Source organism: Coregonus lavaretus (genome assembly GCF_964263955.1).
Source record: "Coregonus lavaretus genome assembly, chromosome: 40".
NCBI lineage: Eukaryota > Metazoa > Chordata > Actinopteri > Salmoniformes > Salmonidae > Coregonus > Coregonus lavaretus.
The window spans coordinates 10,296,925-10,308,440 of NC_140027.1; the positions used below are offsets into that span (position 1 = coordinate 10,296,925).

At 48.0% G+C, this 11,516-nt stretch overlaps 1 long non-coding RNA gene across 1 annotated transcript; it reads right to left on the reverse strand.

Annotated features, from left to right (window-relative positions):
• Window positions 1–9,487: 9,487 nt before the first annotated feature.
• LOC311113730 lies at window positions 9,488–10,445 on the reverse strand. Its single transcript, XR_014611028.1, has 4 exons — window positions 10,379–10,445; window positions 10,029–10,114; window positions 9,855–9,920; window positions 9,488–9,713 (listed from the first exon to the last, which is right to left on the reverse strand). It is a non-coding gene; the product is annotated as an uncharacterized lncRNA (long non-coding RNA).
• Between the last annotated feature and the right edge of the window lie 1,071 nt (window positions 10,446–11,516).

The window sequence follows — 11,516 nt, forward strand, 5'->3', positions numbered from 1 at the left end:
TGACTGATACCCAGCCTAATGTTTGTCATCTTTTCTCTGAAATATGGCGCAAACTCATCACATTTAGATGTGGAGGAAAGTTCATATTGGTTTGCGGGGGTAAGATTTATCAGACCATTAATGGTTGAGAAGAGCACTCTCAAATTATTCTGATTATTAGTGATCAAGTTGGAAAAATTAGCCCGTCTGGCATTTCTAATTGCCTTGTTATATATATCCAAATTGCTCTCTCAGAATATCATAATGGAACTGCAACTTTGACCTTCTCCACTTTCGCTTTGCCTATTTTGCAATTTCTCTTTAATTGATTTGTTGCTCACGCATCCAAGGGGCACTCCGTTTGGATGCTATACTGGAGCTATGGCATCAATGGTTGCCCTTCTGTCACGGTTTCGGCCGAGGCGGCCCCTTCTCCTTGTTCGGGCAGGCTTCGGCGGTCGTCGTCTCCGGAGTACTAGCTGCCACCGTTCAATGTTTCTTGTTTGATTGGTTTTGTCTGTTTGTCACACCTGTTTATTGTTTAGTGTTCATTAGGCACCCTATTTAGTTCCCTTGTGTTAGGTCAGGGGTTGTGTGTAATTGTTCTGCTGTCGTGTGGTTGTTTGGTCCTCTGTATTTTGTTCTCTCTTATTTTCGGGTTGTAATAGAGAGTCCTGCACGTTGTGCATACTTACTTTGGACTGTCTAGTGTGCGTTTGTTTTCGCCTGTGGCCTGTTGCCGGTTTTGGCGTGCACTACAGACTTCACTAAAGAGCTTTGGATTTATATCTCTGTGTCCTGCGTGTGATTCCACATCCCACTACACTCCACCCCTGACAGAATTACACACCATCTGATGGAATCAGCAGGAGCACCCGCACCCACCGAGATCATGGAGGAGCGCCTTCGTGGTCAAGAAGATCGGATCAACCAAATCGGGCACGCCCTGGACCGAGTGATGAACACCCTCCATCGATGGGAGACCAGCGGGGTACCCACACACCCACCGATCGCGCCATCACCATCGGTCAGCCCGCCCGTCCAACTACCGGAACCCAGTGGGATTCGGCTCTCGCTCCCGAGGGCGTACGACGGCACCGCTGCCGGGTGTCAGGGGTTCCTGTTACAAGTGGAACTCTACCTTGCCACCGTACACCCGGCGCCCTCGGGACACGAGAGCGTTTCCGCCCTCATCTCCTGTCTCACCGGTAAGGCGTTGGTGTGGGCCAACGCCGAATGGAGGAGAATAGACGCCGCCAGTATCACCTATGCAGAGTTCTCCCGCCGCTTCCGTGCGGTCTTCGACCATCCACCAGAGGGGAAGGCGGCGGGGGAGCGTCTATTCTACCTCCGGCAGGGGAGGAGGAGCGCTCAAGAGTTTGCGCTGGAGTTCCGGACTCTAGCGGCAGATGCAGGGTGGAATGAGCGGGCCCTCATAGACCACTTTCGTTGCAGCCTCCGGGAGGACGAACGCAGAGAGTTGGCGTGCAGGGATACTACACTCTCATTTGACCAGTTGGTTGACATGGCCATTCGGCTGGACACCCTGCTCGCTACCCGCGGACGTCCCCGGTGGGGGTCGCCCATTCCACTCTCCAGCACCTCCGAGCCGAGCCCGATGGAGCTCGGAGGTGCTGGCGCTAGAGGAAGGAGAAGAAGGAGCCCGAGGGGGGCCGTCCCCTGCACCAACTGTGGCCGTGGAGGGCACACCGCGGCTAGGTGCTGGGGAGGGTCCCCTGGTGGAGGAGACGGCAGACCACACATTGGGGAGTCCTCCCAGGTGAGTAGGCGCCCCACTTACCCAGAGCTTTCTGTTGTACACATAACCATACCTGTTTGTTTTCCACAGGTTGCACCTCGTTCCCAGCATAAGGCGCTAGTAGATTCAGGCGCAGCTGGGAATTTTGTAGATCGTAAATTCTGTGTTGAGTTAGGGATTCCCCTCCTTCCGGTTGATAATCCTTTCCCTGTACATGCCCTAGATAGTCGTCCGTTAGGATCTGGGTTGATTAGGGAGGTCACAGCGCCACTTAGGATGAAGACGCAGGGGGGTCATGAGGAGACGATTCAACTCTATCTGATCGACTCTCCTGCGTATCCGGTGGTACTGGGGCTTCCCTGGTTGATTACCCATGATCCTACGATTTCGTGGCGAGAGAAGGCTCTTAAAGGGTGGTCTGCTCAATGTGAGGGGCTATGTCTGGGTGTTTCCGTAGGGGCGACCTCGGTGGAGAGTCCGAACCAGATGGCCGCACTGCACATTCCACCTGAGTATGAGGATTTGGCACTCGTGTTTAGGAAGACAAGAGCGGCACGGTTGCCGCCTCATAGACAGGGGGATTGTGCGATAGACCTCCAGGCAGGAGCTGCGCTCCCGCGGAGCCATGTGTATCCTTTGTCACAGGAGGAGAAGAGCGCAATGGAGACATACATTGCCGAGTCTCTGAGACAGGGATACATACGGCCCTCCACTTCTCCCGCGTCCTCGAGCTTCTTTTTTGTGAAGAAAAAGGATGGAGGTTTGCGTCCGTGTATTGATTACCGCGGTCTCAATCAGGTGACTGTGAAATATAGTTATCCACTCCCGCTGATTGCGACTATGACGGAGTCATTACACGGGGCACGGTTCTTCACAAAATTGGACCTCAGGAGCGCATATAACTTCGTGCGCATTAGAGAGGGCGATGAGTGGAAGACAGCATTTAGTACTACCTCCGGTCATTACGAGTATCTCGTCATGCCATACGGGTTAATGAATGCTCCATCAGTCTTCCAATCTTTTGTAGATGAGATTTTCCGGGACATGCAGGCGCAGGGAGTAGTGGTGTACATAGACGATATTCTGGTGTACAGTTCTACTCGTGGCGAGCATGTAGCCCTGGTGCGCAGGGTATTGAGGAGATTGTTGGAGCATGACCTGTATGTCAAAGCCGAGAAATGTCTGTTCTTCCAGGAGTCGGTCTCCTTTTTGGGTTATCAGTTGTCTGCGTCAGGGGTGAGGATGGAGGTTGACCGTGTGTCAGCCGTGCGTAATTGGCAAACCCCAACCACGGTTAAAGAGGTGCAGCAGTTCTTGGGTTTTGCGAATTACTACCGGAGGTTTATCCGGGGTTTTGGACAGGTGGCAGCTCCCATAACGTCCCTTCTGAAGGGGGGTCCAGTGCGCTTGCGGTGGTCAGCTGAGGCGGACAGGGCTTTTGGGAGACTGAAGGACCTGTTTACCTCGGCTCCAGTGCTGGCGCACCCGGATCCCACTTTACCATTCCAAGTGGAGGTGGACGCGTCGGAAGCCGGTATCGGGGCTGTTCTTTCACAACGGTCCGGCACACCACCTAAACTCCGCCCCTGTGCTTTTTATTCTAAGAAGCTCAGTCCGGCGGAGCGGAATTATGACGTAGGGGACAGGGAGCTGTTACCCGTGGTACAGGCCCTAAAGGTGTGGAGGCATTGGCTTGAGGGGGCTCAACACCCTTTTCTCATTCTGACTGACCACCGTAACCTGGAGTACATTCGGGCAGCTAGGAGACTGAATCCTCGCCAGGCTCGATGGACTATGTTTCTCGCCCGGTTTGTGTTTAAGATCACTTACATCCCTGGGTCCCAGAACGGGAAGGCAGATGCCCTGTCTCGGCGGTATGACACAGAGGAGAGGTGCGTGGAGCCCACTCCCATACTACCTGAGTCTTGTCTGGTTGCACCGGTGGTATGGGAGGTCGATGCGGAGATCGAGCGGGCATTACGCACCGACCCTAGCCCTCCACAGTGTCCGGTGGGTCGGACGTACGTCCCGCTCGAGGTCCGGGATCGGCTTATTTATTGGGCTCACACGTCACCCTCCTCTGGACATCCAGGTATTGGCCGGACAGTGCACTGCCTTAGTACAAAGTACTGGTGGCCAACGTTAGCCAGGGATGTGAGGATTTATGTCTCCTCCTGCTCAGTGTGTGCCCAGTGTAAGGCGCCCAGACACTTGCCCAGGGGTAAATTACAACCCCTGCCCGTTCCACAACGACCCTGGTCTCACCTCTCGGTGGATTTTGTTCCCGACCTTCCCTCCTCACAGGGGAATACCACCATCCTGGTCGTTGTGGATCGGTTCTCGAAGGCCTGTCGTCTCCTTCCCATGCCGGGTCTTCCTACTGCCCTACAGACCGCTGAGGCTCTATTTACTCACGTCTTCCGGCATTACGGGGTACCCGAGGATATAGTGTCTGATCGAGGCCCCCAGTTTACCTCCAGAGTCTGGAGAGCGTTTATGGAACGGTTGGGGGTTTCGGTGAGCCTTACCTCGGGTTACCACCCGGAGAGTAATGGGCAGGTCGAACGTGTCAACCAGGATGTGGGTAGGTTTCTGAGGTCATATTGTCAGGGCCGGCCGGAGGAGTGGGCGAGATATGTGCCCTGGGCCGAGATGGCACAGAACTCTCTCCGCCACTCCTCCACTAAACTAACCCCTTTCCAGTGTGTGTTAGGGTACCAGCCGGTTCTGGCACCTTGGCATGAGAGCCAGATCGAGGCCCCTGCTGTGGATGAGTGGGTGCGGCGCTCGGAGGAGACGTAGAACGCTGCACACGTCCATCTGCAGCGAGCCATCCGTCGACAGAAGACGAGCGCCGACCTCCACCGCAGTGAGGGGCCAGTGTACGCACCTGGAGATCGAGTCTGGCTCTCAACCAGAAACCTGCCCCTCCGCCTGCCCTGCCAGAAGCTGGGTCGGCAGTTTGTGGGGCCTTTTAAAGTCCTGAGGAGATTGAACGAGGTGTGTTACAGGTTACAACTGCCCATTGATTACAAAAATATTAACCCCTCGTTCCATGTGTCTCTCCTCAGGCCGGTGGTAGCTGGTCCACTCCAGGACTTTGAGATAGAAGAGACTCCTCTGCCCCCGTTGGACATCGAGGGGGCTCCGGCGTACACTGTTCGGGCCATCTTAGATTCGAGACGCCGGGGGGTCTCCAATATCTCGTGGAGTGGGAGGGGTACGGCCCGGAGAAGCGGTGCTGGGTGCCGAGGAGGGACATCCTGGACCCGTCTCTTCTGACCGAATTCCATCGTGGTCATCCTACGCGCCCTGCTCCGCGTCCTCCTGGTCGTCCCCGAGGCCGGGGGCGGCGCACGGCTGGAGCCGCGCGTCAAGGGGGGGGTACTGTCACGGTTTCGGCCGAGGCGGCCCCTTCTCCTTGTTCGGGCAGGCTTCGGTGGTCGTCGTCTCCGGAGTACTAGCTGCCACCGTTCGATGTTTCTTGTTTGATTGGTTTTGTCTGTTTGTCACACCTGTTCGTTGTTTAGTTTCATTAGGCATCCTATTTAGTTCCCTTGTGTTAGGTCAGGGGTTGTGTGTAATTGTTCTGCTGTCGTGTGGTTGTTTGGTCCTCTGGTTGTAATAGAGAGTCCTGCACGTTGTGCATACTTACTTTGGACTGTCTAGTGTGCGTTTGTTTTCGCCTGTGGCCTGTTGCCGGTTTTGGCGTGCACTACGGACTTCACTAAAGAGCTTTGGATTTATATCTCTGTGTCCTGCGTGTGATTCCACATCCCACTACACTCCACCCCTGACACCTTCATTTGCTATTAAAGTTATCAACTAAATCATCACAAGAGGAAGACATAATAGGTGATGGTGTATTGTTCATACACTCAATGAAATCTGTAGCAACTGTAGTGTTTCTTAATAATGCATTCAGTATTACCCTGTGCTATGGGCAACAAGGTAGTAAAAAATACACAATGGTGATCAGATAAAGCAACATCAAAAACAGAGGTTATGATTGCTCTAACATTTAAAAGCGCCATATTCAAAGAGTTTGGGCCACTGCCCGGTGGCATATGCCTCGAGGTGACCAATAAAATAACAACAAAATTATTTACGTTGCAACCATGATTTCTGACAGTCTCCACTCTATCAGAATGGTAAGAAATGACAGTTTGTATAAACTCACTAGAAGGTGGAGTTAGAGGAACCTAAATTAGGTTACTCACAATAACCATAGTGCCATTTCTATGGGTTTATATGCTTTCCAAGTCCTCTGTTGCTTATTCTGACAGGGAGGACTGGAGCACTACCAGACCCTGCCAGTCAGTCTCTAAAACAGTTTGCGATGTTGCTGGAAATAATCCTGGAACCACTTAGGGTGAATCCAGTATCTTTTAAAAAGTGCTTTTATCTCCCACAACAAATCAAAATTGTCACAAAAGGAGATATTCCTGTCGTTGAAAAGTTTCTTCAGGGACTAGTTTAGGGCAATGAGTTGGCAGAAACATTCCTAACCCCTACAATATCATGGGAGGGGGCCAGAGATAATGGTTATCTTCCCTGTGCTAGTGAGGGTGTTAAAAAAAAAGGTATACAAGAGCGAGCTGGAGGTCAAGTCAAAGACAACACAGCGCAGCAGTGAAAAGACAGAAAGACGCAAACAGAAAGACAAAGTTATTATGTGATTTGTTAAGCCACATTTTATTCCTGATCTAATTTAGGCTTACCTAAATAAAGGGGCTGAATACTGAAGTAATGACTATATTTTAATCATGATTTTTGTTATCCCCCCCCAAATAAAAAATTACAAAGTATTTTGTGTAGATTGTTGACAAGAAATGACAAATCAATCCATTTCAACCTGACTTTGTACACAATCAAATGTGAAGAAATCCAATGGGTCTGAATACTTTTGGCTCACCGGCCAGTTTATTAGATACACACATCAAGTACCGGGTCGGACCCCACTTTGCCTCCAGAACAGCCTGAATTCTTTGGGGCATTCTACAAGGTGTCGGAAACATTCCATAGGGATGTTGGTCCATGCTGACGCGATGGCATCATGCAGTTGCTGCAGATTGGACGGCGGTACATTCATGCTGTGAACAGCCCGTTCCATCTCATCCCAAAGATGCTCTATTGGGTTGAGGTCTGGGGACTGAGCAGGCCACTCAAGTAAACTGAACTCGCTGTCATGTTCCAAGCGATGTTTTTCCACTCCTCAATTGTCCAGTCTTGGTGATCGCTTGCCCACTGGAGCCGCTTCTTCTTGATTTTAGCTGATAGGAGTGGAACCCGGTGTGGTCGTCTGCTGCAATTGCCCATCCGTGACAAGGATTGACGAGTTGTGCGTTCCGATATGCCGTTCTGCACACAACTGTTGTACTGCGCCGTTATTTGTCTGTTTGTGGCCCGCTTGTTAGCTTGCACGATTCTTGACATTCTCCTTCAACCTCTCTCATCAATGAGCTGTTTTCACCCAAATTACTGCCACTGACTGAATGTTTTTTGTTTGTCGCCCCATTCTCGGTAAACCCTAGACCAGCGGTTCCCAAACTAGGTGTCGCGACCCATGCGGGGTCGCCTGATATGGGGTCGCGGGAGAATTTCTAAAATCCTTTAAAAACATATATATATACAAAAAATATATCTAATATCGTCTTTGTATTTCAAAATCATTGTAATGTGGTTAACCTTACAAATCTTAATGAAAATTATTCATATCTAAATGATACATTTCAACCAGAGAGCGCCCTTAGATCATGGGAAAAGGCCACACTTGACCATTGCACTTGGATAATTCCTACGGTGAATGGCTAGGCCTGCTACAGTATGAAACCACTTGACTTTCTGTGTAATGAAAATAAAATGTGTCTCCTTGCTTATGTAACAGGCATATTTGGGAAACTGAATGCAAGCATGCAGTGAAATACAAAACATTCTACAGATGAGTGACCAAATCAGTGGATTCAGAGGAAAGGATTCTCATTGGAGAGAGAGTCTTTCAAAAGCGAACCATGCCACCTTCCCTCGGCTGTGCATGTTTCTAACAGAAAAGATCATTAGTAAGTGTCCCACACGAGTGATGACTGCTCACCTCCAACGCTTGGAGGAGCAGTTTGGGACTTACTTCCCAATCCGTTTGACTGTGATCCTTGCTCAGTTGGCATGCCGGTAAGTGAAATCGAACAGCTGATCGAGCTGTCATGTGACCGAATGCATTCACAGGTCACTACGGAGGAGTTTTAGTTCCTGACTCAAAGGGAATAAATACCCTGCCGTCTCCTTCTGAGCATTAACAACTGGGAACTGGGAACTCTGAAATTTCTGACTTCCAACTTCAGTGCGTTTAAGACAACTGGGAACTCTGAAAAAAACAAGCTCCGACTGGGAAAATTCATTTTGAACGGTCATCCAACTCAGAATTCCAACTCAAGAACTCGGGCCTCTTTCTAGAACACCGACTTTCCGAAGTGAAGATCACTGACGTCTTGATTTGACTGCGTAATTTTCTGAGTTCCTAGTTGTCTTGAAAGCACCATCAGTGCTCTTGTCTGCATTAAAACCAAATATCAATTCAGGTTGGATGTGACAGCAGAGATGAGGTACACACTGTCGACCAAGCCCCTTTACTTTGAGAAGTTCAGACGGGACATGTATCAAGCACACCCATCTCATTAGTGGTGGTGAGATAAGATACATTATGTCACACCAATTTGCAATTGACTGTCATGACCCCACATTAAAAGTGAATGTCAGTTGAGAAGACCATCAGAAATACTGTTAGAATGTTTTTCTATTGACTGCCATAGCCCCAGATACAAAAGTAAACATTGGCTATTAGTTACATAATTTTTTCACATGGTTAAGGTCGCGAAAATTTTCAGATATCAAAATGGGGTCGTGGGTCAAAAATGTTTGGGAACCTTGCCCTAGACACTGTCATGCGTGAAAAGCCCAGGAGGGTGTCCGTTTCTGAGATACTGGATAAGCGCAGACAAAGAAATGTTCTAAGATTCTTCCCAATGAGCTCTCCAATCTTATAAAACATTTTAGAAATAGGCTCAGTGTCATTATTGAAAACAGGGATGCCAATAAGTATTACTTGTTTAACAAAATCTCTCAACAACTGTATTAGTATAAAATATAAATGTAAATTTTGGGGGGGACCATACAATACTTTATAGCTCAGTATTGTGTTATTTATTTTAAACAGTCTTTTTTGCTCCTCTTTATCAAGGGAGCCAATAATTGTGTAACTTTCTGTAAGTGATTTCTGACTAACTGTAATTTAAATCAAGGTAAGACAGAGGTCCGCTGTAAAACCCAGGTGTTAATGTCAGTGCAACCAGGTTTAGGAAATCGCTAGCCCTGTTCCCAAAAATGTGTGTGTAAACTAGTGGAGGCTGGTGGGGGGAGCTATAGCAGGACGGGCTCATTGTAATGTCTGGAATGTGATAAATAGAATGGTATCAAACATATGAAACCATGTTTGACTCCGTTCCATTAATTCCATTCAAGCCATTACAATGAGCCCATCCTCCTGTCGCTCCTCCCACCAGCCTCCTCTGGTGTAAACCCATTTTGAAGGCTCAAACGTAGTTACGCTAGCGACACTGCAATAGACCCAGCGAGTGCAGGCGTATTCATAAGCTGGCTAGGTGGTTTCGTAACAATTGTGAAGTGCATTGTGTGTGGTTTTGTATGGTCATGTTAACATTGTAAAACTGAATGAACAACACTTCTAGACATGTATGCATGAAAGGCCAAGTTTATTGGAGGATCACAATACAACATGTCAACCCTACAACATTGCCATCATGAATGGATGGATGTAGGGCAATGTAGGCTAATATTAGTTATGTTGATTCCATATGGAGACAGGAAAGGATCGTCCGTGACCTCATTCTGGTACCTCATCAGCAATGATAATAATGATGATGATGATAATGATGATGATGATGATGAAAGAACCACCATGCTAATCAACAGGAGACATGGAGTTAGCCTTCACCGTTGTTATAAACCTCTAGTAACTTCTCTTTGGCATGCATGATCTTCAGATAGATAGATAGGCTCAGAGATTGATAGAAACATACAGTAGATAGCTATATGTACATACGTGATGCTTCCTCTTCTGCAATGGCTTTCACAGCTCCATTCTCCGACTTTTCCATGGCACTATCCTCTTGGGGAAGATTTGTCATCATATCAAATTATTTAAGATTAAAACCAACAGTATTAGTAGTACACAAACACACACGCACACGCACACACACACACACAAAATTCGTACCTTTCTCAGAGTTATCGCTATTGAGTGAGCTTGCTAACAGCACGCCCACTAGAGAAAACAGCAGTAACACACTCTGGATCTTCATCCTGAAGCACATAGAACATGGTATGTTAACACACACACACACTGGGTCATCATCCTCTAGCAAATGAGATAAACAGTGTTGTTAGGATGTCACATTATACAGTTGTCCACCAATATACTCTTGTAAGCAACAGTCCACCTACACCAGTCCAGCCTTACACACCTGTCCACCTAAATACTCCTGTCCACCTGTATACACCAGACCACCCTTAGACACCTATCCACCTGTATACATCTGAGAATATGCTCAGTGAAAGCAAACCAACCTCTGATAGTTGGAAGATGCTGACTGATTGATGCCTGGTTGTCTTGGTGATGTCTTCTGGACCTCAGTAGTAGATGAGTGTCTCTCTGCCCCTTGCAGTCCTGTCTTATACTCTTTCTGCAGCTTACTCCCCCACCTGGCCACACCTCTCACAGTCGAATAACAAACAAAATGACATTACAGCCATGACAATAACCACAGTCACACATCCTGGAGTGTATTCCCTCCCTCCAGGCAAAAATAGGCTGAATCAACATTGGGGTTTCCTCGTAATTTAACTGACTTTATCAAAGTAATCATATTGCATCATAATGGCTGGTTGGTTGGACATGCAAAAAGTATGAGTTGTCTCATTTTTAGCAAGATTTTGAGCCAAATCACCGACAGGATTGAACCTATAAATGAAGTAGCTTGCAAGTTTACTAGATAGCTACAATAGTTGACGTGGTAACCAAACAAACAGATTTGTTAGTTTAGCTAACCAAACCATCAATTCTAGCTTGCTGTTATGAAAATCGAATTCAACAATACCAATACTGTTTTCAATTCAACTTTTTGAAAGGAGCATCTTGGAGTCACTCAGACCAAAATACAGGCTAAAGGATAGACCTAATACAGAAATGTGACTTTTAAGATGTCTGAATACAAAGTTACATGTTATATAATCCTCCTATTTTTTCAGTGAATGTACATGGATGTGTGTTAAATGGATGAGCAAAAATGTGTATTGTGGCCATAAAAGTATGTGGCCACCCCTTCAAATTAGTGGATTCGGCTATTTCAGCCACACCCGTTGCTGACCGGTGTATAAGATCGAACACACAGCCATGCAATCTCCATAGAGAAACATTGGCAGTAGAATGGCCTTACTGAAGAGCTCAGTGACTTTCAACATGGCACCGTCATAGGATGCCACCTTTCCAACAAGTCAGTTCGTCAAAGTACTGCCCTGCTAGAGCTGCCCCGGTCAACTGTAAGTGCTGTTATTGTGAAGTGGAAAAGTCTAGGAGCAACAACAGCTCAGCCGCGAAGTGGTAGGCCACCCAAGCTCACAGAACCGGACCGCTGAGTGCTGAAGCACGTAGCTCGTAAAAATAGTCTGTCCTCGATTGCAACACTCATTACCAAGTTTCACACTG